The sequence below is a fragment of the Stenella coeruleoalba genome (assembly GCF_951394435.1).
Source record: "Stenella coeruleoalba genome assembly, chromosome: 10".
NCBI lineage: Eukaryota > Metazoa > Chordata > Mammalia > Artiodactyla > Delphinidae > Stenella > Stenella coeruleoalba.
Genome location: NC_137156.1, coordinates 90,515,032 through 90,528,526, shown reverse-complemented (window position 1 = coordinate 90,528,526; position 13,495 = coordinate 90,515,032). Strand labels below are relative to the sequence as shown.

At 36.8% G+C, this 13,495-nt stretch overlaps 2 protein-coding genes across 19 annotated transcripts in view; one reads left to right on the top strand and one right to left on the bottom strand.

Annotated features, from left to right (window-relative positions):
- The window catches only part of LOC307193527 (uncharacterized protein), a 730,787-nt gene that overhangs the window by 187,128 nt on the left and 530,164 nt on the right, over positions 1-13,495 (top strand). The window lies entirely within an intron of this gene.
- CNTN6 (contactin 6) overlaps positions 1-13,495 on the bottom strand; it is a gene marked incomplete at its 3' end in the record, with an annotated part of 232,143 nt that overhangs the window by 94,029 nt on the left and 124,619 nt on the right. The window lies entirely within an intron of this gene.

Sequence of the window (13,495 nt, the reverse complement as noted above, 5' to 3'; positions counted from 1 at the left end):
TCGGACTTAGAATACAGCAAAGTAAAGCCTATGCCGTATAAAGCTTAACCAGTTAAACTAGTTACAACTAGTGTGGATAATGTCAATGTGGGATGATATGTGCTTTGACAGAAGCATTGTAGGGAGCCCATAGAAGGAAGCTAGAATGATCTGTGGTCAGAAAATTCTTCTGAAAAGAATTCCATGTTAGGGACTTCCCTGGCGGTCCAGTGGTTAGGACATTGCCTTCCAATGCAGAGGGTGCGGGTTCGATCCCTGGTCAGGAAGCTAAGATCCCACATGCCTTGCGGTCAAAGGACCAAAACATAAAAGCAGAAGCAATGTTGTAACAGGTTCAATATAGACTTTAAAAATGGTCCATTCATCTGTCGATGAATGACACAAGGAGATCAGCTCAGTGTCCACCTAGAGGGGTGGGATAGGGAGGGCGGGAGGGAGACGCAAGAGGGAGGGGATATGGGGATAAATGTATATGTATAGCTGATTCACTTTGTTATACAGCAGAAACTAACACACCATTGTACAGCAATTATACTCCAATAAAGATGTTAAAAAAAATGGTGCACGTTAAAAATATCTTTAAAAAAAAAATTTCCATGTTCAAACCAGAAGGATGATTGGGAGCTATCCAAGCAGCAGATGAGCAGCCAGACATTGCTCAGAGAATAAAAGCTTGAAGATGAAAAAGAACATATCAGTTTTGCTGAACATCAATCAATCTATCTCTGGAAATCTTATATATAAATATGAATATAAATATATAGAGACATATATAATTGATATAATGAACATACTATGAAATCCACAGATCCTAAGTGTTCAGTCCAATTAGTTTTAACAATCTAAATCCTAGGAAACCACCAACCCCAAATAAAATATGGAACATTTCCATCTCTTCAGAAATTTTCTTATGTCCCTTCTGGTCAATCTCTACCATTGTAACAACTACCTGATTTCTATCATCATAGATTATTTCTGCCAGTATTGGAATTTCATAAAAATGTAATCAAGGAGAATGTACTTTTTTTTTTCAATTTTTATTTTATATTGGAGTATAGTTGATTAACAATGTCGTGTTAGTTTCAGGTGTGCATCAAAGTGATTCAGTTATGCATATACATGTAGCTATTCTTTTCAAATTCTTTTCTCATTTAGGTTATTACAGAGTATTGAGCAGAGCTCCCTGTGCTATACAGTAGGTCCTTGTTGGTTATCAATTTTAAATATAGCAGTGTGTACATGTCAATCCCAAACTCCCAATATACTGTTTTGTGTCTGGTTTCTTGAACATATTTTAATGTTCCCCTATGTAGTTGTGACTACCAGTACTTCTTTCCTTTTTATTGCTGAGTGGGATTCCATTCTATGAATATACCAAAATGTGTTTGGCTGCTTTCTTCTTGAAAAACATATGAATTATTTCCATCTCGGGGCCATTGTATATTAGGTTGAAATAAACGTTCTTTTCTAAAACTATCTGTGGACTTTTTATTTTTCTTCGTTAAGTTCTTAGGAGTGAGCCATAGGATAGATGCATGTTTTACTTTATAAAAAACTACAGAAGAACTTTCCAAAGTTGTATCGGTTGATATCTCCATCAGCAATATATGAAAGTTAGAGTTGTTCTAAATTTTTGTAAAAAATACATGTTGTCATTTTTTATTTTAGCCAGATATCTTTGAGCAAAGGAAAATATTCTCATGGATTAAGGTTTTATAAGTGTGGTACTATATGAAGGTTAAAAAGTATACGTATTGTGGAAACTAGGTAGAACTGAACTTATGTCTAGGAAAGTGGAAGAATATAAATGGTTCAAAAATGACCCCTCCCCCCTAATAAGTGGAAGGTATAGGTGCTGGGGGTGAAAAGGGGGATATACTAGTTATGGTTAAAGTATCTTCACCTCTAGATGAATTTGGACATCACACGCTTAGAAATCACAGCTCATAGGAGAGCACCTGAAGCAACTAGGGGCCTCTTGTCCAGACAGAAGTTGCAGGTCATATCTGTTATCTGCACTTATATTAAAACTGGTGCAGAAGCAAGACATGGTAGAGACCAAAAAACAAGGCTAATTATTTCTGGTGTGATCTAGCAGTCTTTTCCAGATAGAAGCAGACCACCTGAAACATTCTTCACTAGTCGTACTGATTTAAAATTGTCTAAAGGATGAGGAAACAATACAGATTGACAGCTATTCTGACCTTAAACGTGATCCATATAGAAAAACTTTTGAGAAATTGGGAATATGGGAATTTTGCCATCTTTATCATCCCTTTCACCAAGAAAAAAAGACATAAAGCATTAACAATACACTTAGGGAACCAGATTATTAAAAGAATATAAGAAAGGAGGATAGGAAGGAGAAAGAAGAAAAGAGTGGGTGTAACAATAAAACAGACTAATAGTGAGGAGGAACTAAATCAAATCAAATCATCTATTATATGTTAAATTATATATATTCTATATAATAGTATATTAAATTCTGACCACAATTCATAAATGATTTCAACAAAAATAAATTCATCTATACAGCCAGAACTCTGATATCATTCTCAGGAGTGAAGAAGATATAAGGGAAATATATGACACAGGGGAAGAACGGCAACAAAAATGTCACTAAAGTATGAAATGTGCAAATGCACAAAGTGGCATTAAACCTATAAAAGTGGTGTTCAGGAAGAAAAAAAATTCAAGACGCATCATTATATGAAAAGCATGTTGTAAATCAAGATGTTTAGTATGATCCCATTAAGAGTTATGTATCTGTGTGTGAGAACTTGTGTGTATATGTATGTATGTGTGTGTTCACATAAATTATTAAATTAAGAAACCTAAGAATGTATATAGTGGTTTTCTCAGGGTAAGGAGAAGGAATACCATAGGTTTTCACTCTCTGCATAATGTGTTTTGCCATATTAGAGTTTTTAATTACTATGTAATATTTGTGTAAATGGGAAAAAGAAGCAACGGGATGAAAATAGTATCAGGAAAGCTAAACACTAGAATGAAGCAGTGTTTTTACAACTTATAAGTTTTTATGACTTATAAAAAATATGATGGATAATATTTTTTATTCTTACTCTGAACCGTTAAGACTGGAGTATTATGTTTTATTCAGAGCACATTAGGAAGCTTGTTAACGTACAGATAGCTAATCCTTCTCCTAGCGATTTGATTTATTAATATCTGAGTAAAATACCATGGAATCTGTTTTCAACACCCTACAAATGTCTCGTGGTTGAACTGTAATATTATGTTCAGAGCACCCGCTATTGAGAGGGAATTAAAAATCTCAAGTATATCAAGAGAGAGAGAAGCAAAACATAGCAAAGGCCAGAAGTTAGGACACCAAAGAAAGTGATAATTGACCCTTGAGGGGGAAAATGGGAAGAATAATTGAACTGCCTTCATAGGTCGAATTGCTGTTGTGTTCATAAAGGGCGAAATGAAGCCTTCTCCATTGATATCCAGAAGGCAAAAGTAGAACTTGTGGCTGTTGAAGGTTACAGAATGCTGTTTGACTGTATTAAGATACAGTGAAGACCAGTCCAAACTTTAGAGCTATACCAGCAGAAGATATATGAGATAACAAGTTTTCTATCATGAGAGGTGACCAAGCAGAGAATGGATGAGCATTGCTTGAGGTATTGCAAAAAAGATTAATTTTTGCAGTGGGTGGGAGGTTAAATCTGTGTTTCTGTGAATGGTCTTCTCCACCCTCAACATTGCTTCGACTTTTCTAATACTCTATACTTTTAGAAAAACTATGCATAAATACAAGTCGCTTTTTATTTTTTAAAATATACTTTGACATTCTTGTCCTGTTTCCGGGTATTGAATCTTTGTTTTCTTTTTCAAGTCCCTACTGGAGTCGTCTGTCATTTCATATGGTCTCTTGCTTCTGAGTTTCTTTACTGATGTCCTTTGCTGTCTCACTTCTGAGCCTGTTGCTTTGTCTTTACCAAAGAGATGCTCAAAGGGTTTTGTTTGAAACTGGAGAGCCATCTAGATAGCAAAATTTTCTTCGGTATAAAGAGGAGGAAAAAATGTAATTCAGATTTCCCTGTTGTCAGTGACTCCTCATCTTTCGAACCTTCTATGGAATAAAGACAAATCTTGAGCAAATTCCCAGGGCTGTGTTCAGCTTAGGGATCTTTCATCAATACCTCTGTGGGGAGAAAAATAAGCTCTAGCTCTCCGAAATCCAAGGTAACCCCTTTCACTTTGCAGAAATTACAGATTGCCGCTAGTGTCCAAGAAATCTTTGTATTCTTTACCCTGTAATCTTGGGGCCAGAGACTGTAATTTTCATCTCTCCCTTGCTGAATTCATTTTTACCTTAGCTGCTAAAACTTTTCGATCTGTTCCTACATGTGGTGTATCCTTCTTCAATTGTGGAATATTGAGAAGCTGCTCAAAGAATGTGGTTCAGAAATAAGGAGGATTACCTAAGGAATAATTTTTTTAAAAAGCTAAGAAGCACTTTTATTTCATACCTGTTTCATCATTCCCACAGTTTGTTTTGTGAGGCTAATTGGCTGTTGCTAATATGCCTGTCATATATATAGGGGAGGGTACTGGAGCTAGGGGTATAAAAGTAATTTCCCAAAATCATACTGTTAACATGTAGAAAGGGGCAGAACTTGAACCTACATCCTTCTAATGTCAAACCCTTTGTTCGTTCCCTAATACCACCTTTCTTCTTTTCTGTGTATCTACAACTGATCCTCTTTTTCTATGTCAGTATGCTCTTCCTGGCTATTCTTCCTTGCCTTCAGACTTCCAAAACCCCAGCTCCCTGCATACCTGAACCTACTCACATCTAGGACAATTGTTCCTCACCACGCATTCCCTCCCATATCAGTACTGCCTGTCCTGGATTCAGTTTCCTCAGAATGTTGTAGAATAAATGATTAACCCGCTATTCTAAATTACTCCAGTGTACTTATAGCTACTATTAGCAGGGAATAGAACACATTTGCAAAACCTGTAATAAGTAATCCTTCTCTCCAAAAAGTCCTCTCTAGAGAAGAGATTTTAAAACTTCTGTGAGCATCAGAATCACCTGGAGGACTTGGTAAAATGCCAGCTGCTGGGCTCCACTCTGAGTTTCTCATTCAGTATGTCTGGTGTGGAGCCAGAGAATTTGCATTGCTAACAAATTCCCACGGGGTGCTGACACTGGGCAAAGTCTGCTTTGAAAATAACTGCTATTAATGGTAAATCTCAGTGTCCTCTGCGTGATCACACTAGGAAGGATTTGATAGAACAGTGGTCACCTTGTATATTTGCCTTTGGGTGGTGTGTGGGAGGCTTGAGAAAAGGATGTACATCAGTTCATAGATTCATGGAATGTCTGGGATGGGAGGGACCTGAGATTTCTTCCAGCCCAACCTCCTCATTTTACAGGCGAATGAGCAGAAAGGAAGATTGCAGTAGCTCTGAGACTAGAATCCGGGTGTCTTTTGTGCCCCTCTGTGAACTGTTGAAGATGTAAAGCTGCAAGCCCTTCCTGTCACTGTTATTTTTCATCCTGCCCTGCTCCCTTCTCCCCTTAGGCTGACTCTTCCAGTTCATCCAAGCAGCCAGCCTGCAGTGGGGGCTTTTATCTATTTTGTTCCATTATCAGCCACTGCCATGCTGAATTTGTATATTTTTTTAATGAGGAAAGAAGAAAAATACCTTGCAAATTAGAAGCTTAAAATCCTTTCCATTTGGCTTTTCTTAATTAAATGTATAATTCATGAGCCACTTAAGTTGAAACCATTGAATTTTTAAATATTTTCTCCACCATCTATGGCATTTATCTGTTATTGATGATTGTGATATATTCTCCCTATGATGATTCAGCAGGAACACTAGAACTGAATGATAATAGGTCCTCCCTGAACCATTGTCTGTAGTTTCACATTGACACCATCCTCTACAATTATTATTAGAAATGGAAGATCTGCAGTAAGCAATTAAAGACTATCTGCTGCTCTGTCAAGCATACAACAAATCCTGTTTTCCCCAGAGCATGAATATGTTATAACATCTTTTACAGCCCTATATCTTGTACTGTGATATGTAAAATACAAACACAAAAGTTATATGCAAGTATACCCATTATATGGGATGTAATTTTTATTAGAGGGGAAGCATCTCATGTGAAAGAGACCAGTAAAAATAAACACTGACACTGAGAACTTCTGTTGGCCCTGTAGAAAGGATCTCAAAGTTGGTAGCATGTTTCTTGAGGCAGAAAATAAATGAGTAGAAAACAGAATTTGAAGCAGAGTGCTCAGATTTAGTGGCTAAATCCTTTTTTGGAATATTCCAGTATGCGTACAATTTACTGCAAACATTGTGTAGTGCTACAGGGTAAAATGTGACTGGCTCTTAGGTGGTTATGCCAGCTCAGTGGTAAAGACCTAATCCAAGAAGAATAATTCCTATTCTGGGTTGAGGTCACTGATATTGGTGCTGAGCAAGTTTATGATGGAAGCCAGAAAACTGCCCCAACACCTTTATAACCACTCTTATTTGAGCTCGCATTTGTTCCATAATTACTTCTTGACCACCTAGATTTTATTCAATACCTTTTGATCTACAGCACGTCCTGTTTGGAATCATGGAGATCGCTGCCTTTGTGGCCTACAGACAATCACTAAGTAAAGGCCCTCAGAGTTCCTATGATTGCTAGGTTCCAGTGAATTCTAGGACAGCATCTGTACTGGCAAATCCTTTCTGAAGAAGGAATTAAAACCTAGCCAGCTTCTGAATAAACTTCAGGGAATCCTCCAATTCTAAGGAAGCCTGGGCAAGTCATGGGGAATAATACATAAGGATTAGACTTCCTCTTTCCTCTTCAATTTCCATCCTCAAGGGTGAGCTTAATAGAGTGAATGTAAGAGATGGGCTAAACGAGTGCTTCTCAACCAAGTGTGATTTTGCCCACCTGGGGATATTTGTCAATGTCTAGAGCCATTTTCATACTCAAAATTGGGAGAGGGTGTGCTACTGGCATTAAGTGGGTACAGGCCAAAGGTGCTGCTAAACATGTTAACAATGCACAGGACAAACCCTGTAACACAGAATTATCTCATCCTAAATTGTCAGTAGTACTGATACTGAAAAACCCTGGGCTATTCAGATGGTAACAGGCTGTAACATGAGTTCCGTTCAATATGCTGAAAAGTAAGGAAAACATTCTTCCTGGGAATAAATGAGATTCTGAATGTGGAGAGAGGGAGTGTGCAGCAAGCGACCTAGAAGAATAAATTGGATTTTTGGTCCTACATGCAGTGGGAGAGCCATAATCTTTCTGGTTCTCATACTCTACACTAATTTTAGGAAAATCAATCCACCTCTCTGGATGGTGTTTACATATTCTCCAATAGAGTTCAGAACACTTGCTATCTCTTTATACTTTATGCAGTAATTATTAAGTGTCTGCTGTGGCCAGGTTATGCCTGACAAAATTAGGCAGTAGAATAGATGCAGTGGTATTTAGATAGGATCCCTTGAACTCCAGAGACATGATCTTGGCCAAGTTAACAGTAACCTCTTTAACACAGTTACTCAATTTGTAAATTGGAGAAATTTTTCTTGAAAGTGTTACCTGAGTCGAGGTATGCCAGATGCTGAGCTGAACGCCCAGTGTATAGTCGGCACTCATTATCTTTCCAATCATATGGTGTTAAATACTATTTACATATGATAACTTCCAAATTTGGTTCTTCAAACCTTTCTTCCTAGATACATCAATTCAGCTGTGTACTTGAAATTTTCTCTCTGAAGTTAGATATTTGAAAATTATAAAATATCTTATAATAAAAAATTATAAAATATCTTATAATAAAAAATTATAAAATGTCTTATAATAAATTCCTGATTTCCCCCCATCCCAAAACCTGCTCCCCCTTTATTGGCCTCATCCGTGTACGTGGAACTGCATTCTTCCAGCTGCTCTGCCTAAAGACCTTGGAGTTATCTTTTACTCCCCTCTTTTTCTTACAATCTACATTTAATCTTTCAGGAAGTTATTTCAGCTATACCCTCTAAATATATCCTGAATATGGCAACTTATCCACCTGTCCACTGCTATCATCCTGGCTTAAGCCACCATTAACTGTAACCTGAATCACTGTAATCACCTTTTAACTGCTTATATTGTTGCCCCTTGATGGTCTGTTCTCCAGAAAAAACTATTAAAACTGAAAGAGAAAGCATGTCTTTCTTCTGCTCACTATCATGCATTGCGTTCTAATCTCACTCACAGGAAACTCCAAAGGCTGTAAAATATCTTGAAAGTAGTGCTTCCACCCTCATCCACTCTCCTGTTTGCTCACCCTTCATCATCCACACGGGCCTCACTACTGTTCTTCCAACATGCCAGACACAGTCCTACCACAGGTCCGTTGCACATGCTGCTCCTACTCCCCAAACTGCCTTTTCTCAGTGTCTCACTCACTCCTTTAGTTCTCTTCGCAAATGTCAATGAAGGCTTCTTTGACCTCTGAGTAGACAACAGCCACACCCATCATTCCATATCCCCTTTATTTTTCTCCCTAGCTTTTATCACCATCTGCCATACTTATATTTTTTATTATATTTGTTTACAGTTAAGATTCATGGAGTGAAGGACTTTGTTGCTTTGTTCTCCACCATATCCCTAAAACTCAGTAAAATGAGTGGCACTTAGTAAGTACACAATAAATATTTGCTGAGCGAATATATAATAGAAGGTCAATAATGATGGTTATCATCACTATTATTATTATTATGCTAACGAGCAGCTGTTGGGCCTATCTGCCTAAATATTTTACACATTCAAGCAACATTCAAAAGTAATATTGTCACTGCCAATTTGGCCTACCCATTAAGACAACACCAGTGTAATTTACTCCAGAAACAGGAAAAAAAAACAACAAACTAATTGGGAAGAAGGAGATATGAAAGTTTAGCACGTTTTCTCAATAGTTATCCTCTTTATTCTCTAACACAATTTTGAGCCTTGCTGGGAACGATTGTCAATTTAAGTTGAATTGTCAACATTTTTATTGACTTAAATACAAATGCTGGGCTCAAACAACAGTGCTATCTTTCTACTACAGACATAGATTCTCCAAAGTACTGGCATAAATTCAATTGTTCTACAAACCTAAAAGTTGTATCTGAGGAGAGAATGGAACATTTCCTCTAAAACAAATTTTAAACCTACGATATTTATGAGCCCAGGATTGAGTTTTATATTCAGACAATAAAGGGAAAGAATGTGCTTTACTTTCAATATGGTGGAACTATTATTTCACAGTGAAGGTGATTTTAATTGTTTTAGACAACATGTATCATTTCTACACTGTCATTTTTAAACAAAATTTCACATGAGGCCAGGCTCATTCACTGTACTCATGAAGATCTATTGACTGCTTATTTTCATATTCATCCAATAGCTTTGGCTTCAAGCGTTTTACGTTCATTTCAAAAATTTAGAGGAAACTGTGCTTTTAGTCCTTTTGCAGATGACTTATGCAAAATCATTGTTACAAGTGACTGAGGCTCTTAACAAAAGCTCACTCTTGAGGTGAGTGAGAACTCAAGGTGCAAGGACCTCTCTGAATAACAGTTCAAAGTCCACCTCAAGGCTGTGACCCCTCCCCCACATGAATTAGTAAAATAAATATTCTATTGGTTCTTTCCCTCACATGAACCTGTGTTTAGAGGAATGACCTTAGAACCCTCCAGAGACATAGTGGAGGAAAGAAAAGGGTTTTATTTAGCTGACGCTCCAAATTTTAGTTCTGCCGAGCACCAAGAAGCTAAGTAGGAGAATTGTATTTTTCTGAGACAGTTATACAAATTAAGGATAAGAACTATAATAGATAATGGAAGGAACTGTTAGATATTGTGTCAAGATAAGGGAAGTCATGGACGACCAATAGAGGTTAGGAGAAGAAGTGAGGTCTAATGGGAAATGAAATGTTTCAGTCCGATGTGTTCTTTCCACCAAATCTTCAGTACAACTTACATTTCTCTGAAATACTTTGGAGTTATATATTTTTTAGGAGGATGGAAGGAAGGGATGAGTCTGCTTCTGCCAGCATGGATTCAGTCACATTCATGGAGCTTATCTCTAGTGAGGAAGTAGAATTAAGGAAGAAAATACACTTCTCTCCTCAGAGTATAGGGAATGGTTACTGTTTTGTTTCCAAATCTCACATTTCTAAGGGGTACAGCAGAATGTGCCAGTTTTGTGTTCTGGCATTGTTGCCTAGGTTGCTTTTCTTTTCCACTGTGGGTACGTTTCTCCTAGAATAACCTTTATCTATAAATCGCCCCTTCCTAGATGAGTAGCACGTCTGCAGTTGTGGTTGCCCTAAAAATTGTGTAGGAAGCATCCACAAGAATGCCTACTCTGGACTCAGATCTCCTTTGGTTTTTTGAAAGAAAGGATGTCCATATAACAGCACCTGTTCAGTTTGGTTTATGCCAGTTACTCTATGTCATTGAGTTGTGACCAATCATTTCTGTGGGAAATCTGTTTACACACATTTTTTCTTTTGTTTTGTTCCTGGAGCTATTCTTTGCTGGGTAAATTTATAGGATTCAGCCTAGTTGATAAATTTTCCTACTCTCCTGTAGGTGTTTTTTTTTTTTTTTTTAATATTATAAAACACACTGAAATGTATTTGATAGGCCTTGTTAAGAAAAGAATTTGCAAGTTTTTTGTGAATACACTAGAGAGAAAGCACAAAGAATTCAGGATGTTCTGATAATATAACGTTTAATATGATGTCTCCCTTGTTACTGAGCAACTTGAGGGATTCACTGCTGCTGACCAGGTACATAGAGAAAGGCAACATAACCAAATTGGCCAAAAAATGATGTAAAAATTTCAGCCCTAATGGTCTTCTATCGCTATGGAATCTGTAGCACTTTTCTTTATGAGAAGCTTTATTGATATCTACAGTGTATCTTTGCTTTTCACACACCGGATGTAAAAGCAATTTGGCCATGCCAACATTTGCTCTATCCTGCCCTGCTAACCTCATCTGCCCAAATTGGTATATTTCGAAGGCATGTTTTTGTGACTGCCAAGTGTGCAAGTAAATATGGAGCCTTTAGAGAGATGGAAATAAGTGAAGGCAAAATTTTTGGAAAGTGTATTATGGTTGACAAAATTCTAAAATAACTGCCATTGACCCCTGCCCACCATCTGGGGTATGATGGGATTAATGAATATGGTGAGATGTCACTTTCATGATTACGTTAGATTAGATGGCACAGTTGACTTGGAAAAAGTGACTTTATCTTTAGTGGAGCTGACCTGTTCAGGTGAGCCCTTACTGGGATGGGATGCTTCTTGGCTAGAGAGATTTGAAGTATTAGAGGGAACTGATGCAAAGGAGGTTCTGAAAACGGAGAGGCATGTGGCAAGCAGTGTGGGCAGCTTCTAGAAGATGAGAGTGCTCTTGACAGCTGGCCAAAAAGGAAACGGGGATCTCAGACCTACAACGTACGGAGCTGAATTCAGGCAATTGCCTGAATGAGCTTAGAAGTGGGTTCTTCCTCAGACTCTCCAGCAAAGAAGTCATCTGGTTATGACACTGATCATAGATACACACGAAATCTAAGGACAAATTACAAAGACAGACAAAGATAGACCATGTCTGTCTCTAGAGTCAGCCCACTTTAAACCAGCTGTCCATTAATCCAATTTAAAGGTTATCTGATGAATATATTTCTCTTCTTTCTTGAGGTCTTTCCTGGTACAATTCATCTTCACAAGAAGGTGAGGCAGGAAAAAGAAGAATAAAGAATTGTTTTAATGAACCAGTTAAAGACACTCTCAGGGCTCTTAGCAGACCTGAAGGTGTAAGATTCTTGAAACTAATAAACAACTTGAGGTTTAAGAATTAACTATAGAGTCTTCTATCTGTAGGCATTTTTTGAAGTCAGAAAGTCCTGGGTTGGCATCTTGCCTTTATTTACTAATTGAAAACCGATTTACTTAGTCTGAGTCTCAATTTCCTCATTTTAAAATTATTATTATTAACGTATATGTATAGCTGATTCACTTTGGTATAAAGCAGAAACTAACACACCATTGTAAAGCAATTATACTCCAATAAAGATGTTAAATAGATAAATAAATAAATAAAATAAAAATTAAAAAAATATTGGAATAGTGGGAATGAGAAAATAAATGGAAGGTCTTATAGTGCTTGCCGATGGTAACAACTCAACAACTGGTAGCTCTTATTACTGTTATTAATACTTTATTGCATTAATTTAATGAATTAATTACTTTATTAATACTTTAATGAATGAATGACTATTTGTATAATTGGAGCAAAAGGTATCTGTTAATATTCCCCTCAGTTTTGATCTGAGAGAGCAATAAACGACAAAAGAACAGTATTCCAGCATTCCTTCCTTTGTAGAGTGGAGGAAGCCATGACTCTCAGGAAGGAAATTCTTGTAATACCTAGATGAAGTCAATATTGACAAATACCTTTGGAATCCTGCTAAAATATTTCATATTACATAATCGAATTTGTTATCAGGCAAGTTTGTCATAATTTGCATGCAACAGGGATGCATTATTCAGTTATGACAATCTTAATTTAAGGCAGGTTTTGTATATCTGTTATTTTGTCTTATGGCATTAAGCAGAAAGACACTGTTATAATGAAGGACTTATATGCTTTAAAAGATCAACATATACTTCTTCATTGGTAGGTGGCAAGGTGACAAGGGAAAGCTTCTCCTAGTTGATGGCCTTTTTAAAATATATGACACTCATTTAGAAGTATTCTGCATGTCTGTTATTCTTATTTAGAGTAAACAAATGTAAAAATAGTCTTGGATTCTGTCAAGTCTCTTTGACCAATCTCAGAGTATAAAATGACACAGACTGACAGCACAAACGAACATGATTTGCATGTCTTGTCATCTTATATTATGGTACTGGAAAATAATTTTCCTATTATTAAAAAACAAACATCAAAAAAAAATCACATTTTTGTGTGCTCTTATTTTATCTCAGCATTGAAAGTTTTGTAACTCTTCCCTAATATTTCAGGTGAGCATAGTGACATACCAGTCTGTAATAATATTGAATAAAAGTATTGTTAACTTCCAGTTCGTTTTTTTTTTCTTTCTTTTTGTGTCAGCATTTCACAAGGTTGTATAAAAATGAAAGTAATGGTAAAAATATTTTCAACTTTTTAAAGGATCATAAAAAAGATTTGGTTTAATATTAGAAGAAAAGTTGCTTTCATTTTATTTTTAAATATTTGTCTATGTGTTTCCAAAACTCCTCCCATTCCAAAGTGGAGATCAACTATAACAGAGGCAGTGGTGGTAAAGAGCTGCCCAGGGTCTGGACCCAGTTTGCCTGGATTTGGAGCTTGGCTTCACTGCCTACCAGCTGCATGACATTGGACCAAGTACTTAACCTCTCTGTACCTTAGTGTTCTCATCTGTAAAATAATAATCATTATAG